We start from the raw sequence: 11,007 nt of genomic DNA, 5'->3' as shown, positions 1-11,007 counted from the left end.
TCCTACTGGCCCCTGGACAGCTTCTGGGCTAACCTTGTGTAGATTAAAAAATGTCCATTTTCATCTGTGGGAGTCCCTTCACTAGGTCTTGAGAGGCGAATGATTTGCTAAGATAACACTGTTCAGAGGGGTGGCTCCCATCTGATGTCATTCTAGAATGGCTCCTATCACCAAGTTTGAAGACCACGGTGCTCGCTTTGAACGTGGGGCATAAGTTTAGATGAGAGAGAAGCTGGGGTGGCGAGGGGAATGCCCATCTTCCTTTCTTTCTTTGCGGCTCTTTTTGCCTACTTCTCCATGTTTCTGCCTCATGGCATCTTTTTCTTTGCTTTTGCTCCTCTGTAGCTCTGTTTAAGGCTTCCCTGCTGGCTCAATGTTAAAGAATCCACCTGCCAAGCAGGAGACTCAGGTTTGATTCCTGGGTTGGGAAGATCCCCAGAAAGAAATGGCAACCCACACCCGTGTTTTTGCCTGGAAAATCCCATGGATAGAGAAACCTGGTGGGCTGCAGGCCATGGGGTCACAAAAGAGTCAGACACAACTGAGTGACTAAGCAACAACAGTCTTGTTTAAACCAGGAGCTCTTTTTTTTTGGCTGCACCACTCAGTTTGTGGAATCTTAATTCCCTAAGCAGGGATTGAACCTGGGATATGGCAGTGAAAACCCAGAATCCTAACCACTAGGCCACCAGGGAACTCCATTAAACCAGGAGTTCATGGACCCCTTGAATATACAAGAATATGGCTATTTTATGGGAAGAAGCCCACAGTTTTCACATTGTTCAAGTGGACTGAGAAAAAAGAACAGTCATTCTAAACTTTCCCCTCCCTTTTCCTTTCTCTGACACTCTCGCTGGCCCCTTAGGATTCTGACTCCTGTTCTGTTCTGACCCTTCCTCCCTGATCCATGTCTCTCCTATTTCTCCGCTCATGTGCTAAGTCGCTCAGTCATGTCTGACTCTTTGTGGCCCATGGACTGTAGCCCGCCAGGCTCCTCTGTCCATGGGATTCTCCAGGCAAGAATACTGGAGTGGGTTGCCATGCCCTCCTCCAGGGGATGTTCCTGACCCAGGGACCAAATCCCTGTCTCTTACGTCCCCTGCTTTGGCAGCAGGTTCTTTACCACTAGCGCCGTTTGGAAAGCCCTTCTTCTCTCCTGCCTTCTCTCTTTCTCCTTCTGTCTTTGGCTTATTGCCCCGTGCCACCTTTTTTTTTTTTTCCGTGAAAATAGGGTATAATACAAAAGTGAATACTAATAATTGTCACACATTGAACAATGTTCAGTAAATGAAGGTTAAATTTCCCTAGTTATCTTCTTAATTTTAATAGCCACTGAACTGGATATTTTTCTCTAGAAAAAAAAAATTCAGGAGGGGTAATTGTTGGCTACTTTTTTTTTTAACTCATCTGTGACGGTTCATTTTACCCACTGTGAGCCCTCGGCTGTGAATGAGAGCATAGCTTCCTGCCCGCGGTCTAATCAGACATCGGGAGGGCAATCGCGCCCCCTCGTGTCGCAGTTTTAGATTGCATGTTGCGTTAGATGAGGAAGGTACCTCCAAAAGCAAGAAATCTAATTATTTAACAGAATTTGAATCCATGAACAGGATTGCTTTCAGCAGCTTGCTGGTCTACCCGAAAGGGGGGCTTCAGAGAGAAAGAGGAAGAGGGAACAGGGAAGGGTCTGACTCTTTGTCAGCGGAGCAATACAAGACTCCTCAGCCATTAGATAGAGTGGATCTTTGTCCTTAAAGAGTACAGATTGCAATCCCACCTTCTGGTGTTTCGATGTTTTGATATACTAATATTCCAGTATTTTGCTGGCATAATGCTACCATTATGGTAATTTAAAAAATCTGAAACGCATCTTGAGATACATTTAGAGAGTTAAGACACTGAATTAATTTTCAAATGGTAAAGTTTACTCATCTGCAAAGTGTTGTTTTATGCCTGTATAACATTCAAGAAGAGAAAAAAAATCAACTGACAGAGAATCTCTTGCAAGAATGAGTCTCTATTATCAGACTTTAGAAACTTCATTTCTCATATTATCCCAGAAGAAGGAAATGGCAACCTACTCCAGTATTCTTGCCTGGGAAACCCCATGGACAGAGAAGCCTGGCGGGCTACAGTCCATGGGATGGCAAAGAGATACGACTTAGTGACTATCCCTGCTTCAAACCCCCTAAAGTACCTTTTTCTTGGAACTCTTTATCTCTTGGTAGAACTCTAGAATAAAAACCCAAGAGCCATGCTTATCTGTTGGGAGTTAAAAATTAAGTTGGAAGATAAGGTGGAATTTGTGGAGCTTAATTGCAAAGTACCTTCCTTGGACCAGCCCCAGATGCCACTCCAAGGAAAGGGAAGAAGCCTGGGGCAAAGGTCAGCATTAGACACTTGAGGTGGAAGGTTTCAACACAGATGTCCACCTTCTTTAACCACGAGACCGGTCTACACAGAAGTGCAAAGGGAGGTTCCTCACTCCCCAGAATTCTACGGTGTCCAAATGTAAAATTGTTGTTGTTCCCCGGGCATTCATCTTGTTCCTATGTAATGTGCAAAACTGACATCCATTCAGGGATGGGAGGAGGACAGCATTCATGGGAGCCTCAGGGACCAAGGGAGGATATGGTTCTGGAGGTGAGGAACAACGATGGTGTTAGAGGCTGTTGTCAAAATGCTCCTATGTCAAAACAGCTGCACCGAACTCTCAGGAACCTAGTAAAATACGTAGTTACCGAGGCGCCGGGAGGGAACCATGTAGGGGCAATTTATATTGATTGCAGGCCAAGCAGTGGGAAGAAATGAACTTACCATCTCATCTTTTTTAAGAGACATGGGATGAGGTGCTGTGAAATGGGAGTGGGAACCAACAATTACCGAGCACCTACTGTATGCCACTCGCTGCCTCTCATTTAACCTTCAAAACAGCTCTGGGTGGTAGGTAGTATTAAGCCCTAGTTTTCAAGCATCGAGAACTGAGAATCAGGTTAAACGGCATGATTTTTTTCATGTTCCTACGATGAATTTTCTGAAATATCCCACAGTAACTCCCTGCAAAGCTGAATCAAAGGTGCGGTCAGCTGTAGTTGCCCAGACGTCACTCTCTAAGGACTCTCCATTCTTGCTGGAGTGTAGTAACGTGGAGAACGTTAATTCCACTCCCACCCCCGCCCCCACCCAGCACTTTCTCTTAGGGAGAATAGAATAAAAAGCTGTAAGAAATAGTCGATGGGCTTCTGAGGGTGAAGTGGAGTTATAACCCCTGGCTCCTAGCCGTCCTTCTGGAATGTGGAGAAGGCAGTGATTAACTCATGGTTTGCTGAGGTGGTATGCAAGGTTAGAGAGAGCCGAAGGTTTTGGACGGCGCAGGAAAGGCGGAGCGGCTGCCACCAGAGGGCGCCCTTCCCTCCAGCCTGCACCTCAGACCCGTCCACACTCAGCGCAACTCTAGCCCCAGCCTGGTCTCCACCCGCATCTTTTTCATTTCTCCAGTCCTTTTCTTTCTCCCCGCCCTCCTCCCTCCGCGCTCACCCGCTCCCGCTCTTCTCTCTGAGGATCATAAGGTAGCAATGAAGGAAACCTCCTGTAACTGCTTTTCCACCGCTAGGCACTTTGTTGTGTCTATCCGTGGAGGTCGTTTGACAATTTTATGTGACCTTCACTTTGGGTAAATCTTTTCAGTCCTTAATAACAACGTTGCTGGAAATTGTTTTACCAGGGGAAATACAGCAAGCCCACCATACTAGAATTAAAACAGGCCTTGCTTTTAACTTTTAGAGTGACAGCTAGTTAAAAAGCCAATTTCCGGGTGACCACGTAAATGTGTGTCTAAATTAATGGGAAAGGTGTTTCATAAAACAAAGTCTAGCCTTTTTCCAAATTCCTTTTAAAAACAAAATAATCCAGAATTTGTAGAAAATAGTTGGATCTTTTCCCCACATGAAAAGAGGAAAGACATAAGTGGGAAGATTGGGAAGAGAGAGGGGATCACACAGAGGGATGGGGTAGAAAAAGAAGTAGGAAGATAAGGAAGATATAGTGGGAGGAGGGCAGAGTTTGACCTGAGGACAAGAGGGTGAAAAAGAAGAGAAAAGGGAAAGAAAAGAGGTGTAATGGTTCCTGTATCACATGCCCAGAATGACTTAAGTGGGTAGAAATTGAAGCCTGGGTGTTAGCACCTTAAGTTTTCCTTGCCTCTCAGGTGGAAGGTGAGGGGGAAATCCAGGGAAAAGAGTCCTAGAGAAACTGCTAACTCCACCATCTTTCTCAGAGCCTGTGCTCATCTTCTATACCCACAGCAGAGGAAACTGCAGAAGGAAGGTCCAAATCTGTTCCCCTCGCAAGGTGAGTGTGCTTCCATCTGCCAGGCTGTCTGCTTGCTTTGCACGTCTCCCCAAATCATATGCTAACAGCACCCATCGTCTGCCATCCTGGCACAAGCCCAAGAAGACGCAGCTAAATTAGAACGTGGGGGAGAGGAGGAGAGCACGGCTTGTTTTCTGCTCTGGAATTTGCGGTAATTCATGAGTCACTGCCACTGTTTAGTCGCTCAGTCGTGTCCGACTCTTTGAGACCCCATGGACTGTAGCCCACTAGGCTCCTCTGTCCATGGGATTCTTCAGGCAAGAATACTGGAGTGGGTTGCCCTTTCCTTCTCCAGGGGATCTTGAGGCCTTTGGAGGTCCGGACAATCGGGATCCTTAAGGAAATGGCAACCTACTCCAGTGTTCTTGCCTGGAGAATCCCAGGGACGGTGGAGCCTGTTGGGCTGCCGTCTATGGGGTCACACAGAGTCGGACACGACTGAAGCGACTTCGCAGCAGCAGCAGCAGAAAAGGATTCAGGGTTTTGTGTTGAGCTTGCCCAGCCTCTCCTCATTCCCTTTGACCTGGTTGGTGCACTTCTGAACATCAGCAGATTTTTGTGGGACAGTCTTGGGATTCAGTTGAAATGAACGCTCCTCCAAGATAAGGCTCTTTAGTTCATTTTTGGTGCTTTGGGGTTCATTCCTTTTTCGATTCAAACAAGTATTTGTTGCATGACTTCCACATGCCAGGACAGGAAACAGGGTGGGTTGAAAGATCCCTGCTGTCTCACAGAGAATCTCTTCTCACAGAGCAGGACAGGCAGTAACCAAAGAAATAAACAAGAAATCCATCAACAAGTAACATGAGCTACACAAAGAATTACAATAAGTCTCCGTAATAGCGAGTGAATGGGTGGGCTTCTGGCACGGGTTGTCTGAGCTAGTGACATCACTTGGAGTATCAGAGGCCCTCGCCCTGCCAAGATGTGAGGGACACATTGCAAGCAGAGGCACAGCTGGTGCAAAGGCCCCAGCCCAGGACTAAGCGTGGAACATCTGAGGAACAGAGACAAGGCTAACTTGTCCTGAGCCCAGTGAATGAACAGAGTGGTGTGGGATGAGTTGGAAAGACATTGGAGGGTAGCCGGGATCATTGAGGCTTTTCTGACTCAAAAGAAGGAACTTGGAATGTTTTTCCAAGTGCAGTGGGAAATCATCGGAAAGCTTTAAGCTTAGGGATAATTTGATCTGGTCTATATTGGCTCAGATGGTAAAGAATTTGCCTGCAATGTAAATTTGATCCCTGGGTCGGGAAGATCCCCTGGAGGAGGGCAAGCAACTCACTCCAGAATTCTTGCATGGGAAATCCCATGGACAGAGGAGCCTGACAGGCTATAGTCCATAGGGTTGCAAAAAAGTTGGACGTGACTGAGTGACTAACACATGCACACACATATTTTTAAAAAGGTCACTGGTGGGTTTGTGAAGAGGGAACAAGTCTGGAATCAGGGTGGATACCACAATGGTAAAACAGAAATTCACTGTGGCCCAGACTTGATGGTGGTGGAGTTGTAGAAGTAGAGATGTGGAGAAGAAAATGGATTAGGGTGCATTGTGAATGTAGCATTGAAGGCCCTGAGGAAAATGAAAGAAAGAGACCCAGGAACATCCCTAGATTTTTGGCTTAAGTAACCAAGTGGATTATGTTGCCCTTTTCTGAGACGAGGTGCTTGAAAGAGGAGCTGGTATGGATGTGGGAAGGTAGAGTCAAGAACTCTCTTCTGAGCAAGTTCATTTGAGATGCCTGTGAAACCATTCAAGGCTTCATCTAGAGTTCTGGGCAGAGGTCAGGGCTGAAAATACCAATTTTGGGAGCCATTGGGCTGTAGGGAGAACCCCCTAGTGCTGTTTTTTAAATTGCTATTGCTTTTATCTTCCTCTGCTTCCCTGGTGGCTCAGATGGTAAAAAATCTGCCTGCAGTGCAGGAGACGTGGGTTCGATCCCTGGGTCTGGGAGATCCCCTAGAGGAGGAAATGGCAACCCATTATTCCAGTATTCTTGCCTGGAGAATTCCATGGACAGAGGAGCCTGGCGGGCAATAGTCCATAGGGTCACAAAGAGTTCAATACGATTGAGCGACTAATTCTTTCCTTCCTTTTGTCTTCCTCTGCCCACATTCTCTTCTAAGACCATGCAGGCTTCTTTTCTTGATCTACTGGCTGACCAAAGTCCTTATTGACCCTGATCATTTTTCCATGTTGGAAATATGGGAATAGGACCACGTTCCCATCTATTCCCATCAGCCTCCACTATCCCCAGTGGGATGTGTATACAAACACACTCCAGTTTGTATACAAACACACACACATATACACACTTCTGGATCTTACAGCATATATATGTAAATACCGGTTAAGGAAAGCTCATTGAATTGAGCAGTTGGGGAGGCTTCCAAAATATCAATATCAAAAGATAATATCAATTTTTAATGACCTTTACTGGTGGCTCAGACGGTAAAGAATCTGCCTGCAATGTGGGAGACTCAGGTTCGACCCCTGGGAAGGGAAGATCCCCTGGAGAAAGGAATGGCAACCCACTCTAGTATTCCTGCCTGAAGAACTCCATGAACAGAGAAGCCTGATGGGCTACAGTCCATGAGGTCACAAAGAGTCAGACATGCCTGAGCAACTAACAGACCCACACCCTGTTTCTCTGATGGAAAAACTGAACTGCAGGTGGATCTAGGTTTTCATGTAAGCTTATCAGGGTAGAGGCAGAGACTAAGCCCTGTTCTGTATCTCATTTGCTGGAGAGCAGAGCTACAGAGACGTGGTAACACACCTAGGGGTGCCTTCATCCCCAGCCTGAACTGATACCTGCAAATACTCTGCCTGTTGCTGTCATTGGGTCCAGAGGAAACAGGAATGAACTGCAACTCCAGAGCCCAGCACTGAGCTCTAGCTCTGACCCTGAGATCCAAAAGAAAGAAGGAAAATGATTACTGAGGATTCTCATGTGGCAAAACTGTGCCAGTGCTCTTCAGGTTTCAGTCTTAATTTTAACAGCAATCCTGCGAAGTGATTCCTGTTATGCCTGTTTTACAGATGAAGAAACAAGGGCTCAGACGGGTGTAATGACTTCTTGGTGTTTGGGAATCAAGCCCTGATCTATTGGAAGCTATTGTCCTGTGTTGCTCCACCTTGTCATGTACCTAAGGGCCAGATTTTTAACCTCTCAGGCCCAGACTGTCTTCATTTATTAAATGGAACATGACATTTTTTATTTTTATGGGTTCATCTAACTCTGATATTCTGGATTGTAAATGCATTTTAATTTTCCACTTTTCTAAGCAAGAGTTTTGAATCATACTGTGAGTGACATGCTTTAGCCAGAGTGTGACTTTCACCCTTTCACTGAAAGAGGGGATAATTGGGGATAATTGACCTTGCTTGTGGAGTAGATTTGTTACCCTGACACCCAGGAGTTAAAGGCCACTTAGACACAGAAAGGATACTGACATAGCTTCTTTGTTCCCCTTGTTTATAGCTTTTGGTTTCTTCTTTTTCTTTGTCTCTGGAAAATGCTTCTCATTTTCTGAATCCTTGTGCTTTGAAGACCAATTTTGCCAGAGAAATGTCAAAGGAGACACGGGGTTAAATACAGAATTGATTCTGTTCACTTTGAGCTGCAGTAGCCTGACTGTCACCCCAGACCTCGTCATCCTGGTGAAAGCAGAGGCTTGGCATTCTGGGATCACCACTTCCTTTGCCAAGAGCAAAGGGCAAAGGGTTCCTTCTTAATTGATGTTTGCCTGTCTGGATCCTGAAGAGCATTCTGATGGTAGAAAGGAAAGGCAGCACCCCGCCTGGCAGCATAATGTTTTGGTCAAAATCTGTCTTCACTGCAAAAATTCTCATGGTGTGATAATCTCATCCCTTTGGGTGGTTGTCCATTTATAACATGTTTTAAGACTTTAGCAAGGCAAATATTCTTAGTGTTCTTGACAATTATCTATTCATGAAGAATTGTTATTATTAATTTTGTATAAAATGTATCATGAATGAGGGTTGGATTTTATAAAGTAACTTTGCTGTATCTATTAGTATGTTCATATGATTTTTCTTCTCTAGATTGATATGCTGGGTTCCTTCCATTCGTTGATTTTGGAGGGTATGCAAGGCTAGAGTTTTGAACTAGCCTTGTATACCCAGGATAAATTCCATTATAAAAGAATGGTATAAAATTATTTTCATATAGTGTTGGCTTCAACTTACTAATGATTCTTTAAAGATTTTTGCTTCTGTGTTCATGGGAGATACCAGTTTTGTTTTCTTTTCTTGTGAAGTCTTTGTCTGGCTTTGGTATTGAGATAGTGCTGTCCTCAGGGAACGAGTTAGGAAGTGTTCCCTGTGCCTCTCTTTTCTGGGAAAGATGCTAAAGGAATCGATACAATTTCTTCCTTAAATGTTTGTTAAAAGTCATCAGTGAAGCCATCTGGGCCTAATGTTTTCAGTGTTAAAAGGTTATTAATTATTGATCCACTTACTTTCTTTAACAGAGAAAAGCCTGTACAGATTATATATTCTCTTTGTGTGAATCTTCGTAGAAAAGAGTTTCGGGGAAAAAGACCTGCATCTTCAAGGAATTGAACCATTTCATCTAAGTTATCAAATTTGTAGGCATAGGTTTGTTCATTATGTTCCTTTATTACTCACAACATCCATGGGAGGTGTAGTGATAGCCCCGCTTTCACTTCTGATATTAGTAATTTCTCTTTTTTTTTTCTCTTTATTAGCTTGGCCGGAGGTGTATCCATTTTATTGATCTTCTCAAAGAATTGGCTTTTGGTTTGCTGATTTTCTCTGTTGCTTTCCTGCTTTCAATTTCATTTATTTCTATTCTAATTGCAATCTGCCTCCCAATGCGGGAAACTTAAGAGATATGGGTTTGATCCCTGGGTCAGGAAGATCCCTTGGAGGAGGGCATGGCAACCCACTCCAGTATTCTTGCCTGGAGAATCCCATGGACAGAGAATCCTGGTGGGCCGCAGTCCACAGGGCCGTAAAGAGTTGGACACGACTGAAGTTACTGAGCACTCATGCATGCACAGTATAAGCTTAGATGATTGGGTTTAGGTCTTTCTTCTTTTGTAATAAATGTATTAAATGCTATAAATTTCCATTTTTGCACTGTGTTCTCTGTATATGATACATTTTGATAAGTTGTGTTCTCAATTAGTTTAAATTTTTAAAATCTTCTCTTGACACTTCTTTGACCCATGTGGTATTTAGAAGTGTATTGTTTAGCCTCCGAATATTTTAGAATTTTTCAGCAATCTTTTTGTTATTGATTTCTAGTTTATTTCCACTGTGGTTTGAGAGCTACTTTGGTTCCTCTCTTTTTTTTTTTTTAATTTGTTAAGGTATGACATGGAAGCAACCTGTGTCCATTGACAGATGAATGGGTAAAGAAGATGTGGTATACATATATATACACAATGGAATACTACTCAGTCATAAAAAGAATGAACTAATGCTATTTGCAGCAACATGAATGGACCTAGAGATTATCATACTAAGTGAAGTAAGTCAGACAAAGACAAATATTGTATGATACTGCTTATATGTGGAATCTAAAAAAAATGACACAAGAGAACTTATTTACAAAACAGAAATAAACTCATGGACATAGAAAACAAATTTATGGTACCAAAGGGGAAAGGGAGGGAGGGATAAATTAGGAGTTTGAGATTAACATTAACTATTGTCTATAAAATAGGTAACAAGGATCTACTGTATAGCACAGGGAATTATACTCAAATCTTGTAATAACGTATAACGGAAAAAGAATCTTAAAAAGAATATATAGTTTTCTCTTGATTAGTATTAATGTGGTGTGTCTTTCTCCATTTCTTGGATTTAAAAAACTATTGTATCACATCTATCACCAGTGAAATTATTACTTTGAAGAATGTAACCACTCTTGGAAAAGGCAGGATAGTAAGCCATTTTCAGTCATTCACACCTTAGCATAAGTCAGTGTATAAGCTCCTTTCACTAAACAGATAAGGACAGTTTTATGTGGAAGGAAATGGAGAAGCTGTAAGAGCTGATGAGTCAGTAGCTGAGAAAGGGAGATGGAAGCCCTACGGAGAGAAAGGAGAGGCAGTCAGATGTAAAAAGCAGATCTTGCGCTCCTTAAGATTTTTGCTCAAGGCTGATAGTGCCTGAATGTGTAGGAGCTTTCCTTTCTAGGTGAGTTCATCAGTAGCTGTGTACTGAGTGTGGACCTGGATATGGAGCAGGAGCTAGGAACACACGAGGGCTCCCAGAACAACCCAGTGACCACCTAGTGGCTCCGAACAGTCTGTCTTAGAACTTGCCGTGGTTTTGCTCTCTAGGTATATGAAACTGAAGGGAAAACAAAAGTAATTCACAGGCTTATTCCCCAAGGTTCCTTTTTTGCTTCCTTCCTTAAGCCACATCATCTCAAACCCTTTTTACTTGGACTGCATCAAGGTAGCCTAGAGTTCCCAGTTATGCTCAACCCCAGGAAGTGGGATGTTCTTTCAAAGCCCACTTCCTGTCAGAGTGTCTCAGTCTTGAGAGGATCTGTCCAGGCAGGACTAGCCCTTCAGCCAAGCTGAGTACATGGTGCGTCTTGATGGTCTGATTTGAGGAGCACCCACAGGGTTCCC

This window comes from Bos indicus x Bos taurus, chromosome 8, assembly GCF_003369695.1.
Source record: "Bos indicus x Bos taurus breed Angus x Brahman F1 hybrid chromosome 8, Bos_hybrid_MaternalHap_v2.0, whole genome shotgun sequence".
In the NCBI taxonomy this organism is placed as follows: Eukaryota; Metazoa; Chordata; class Mammalia; order Artiodactyla; family Bovidae; genus Bos; species Bos indicus x Bos taurus.
Note: the sequence above shows the minus strand (reverse complement) of the source record.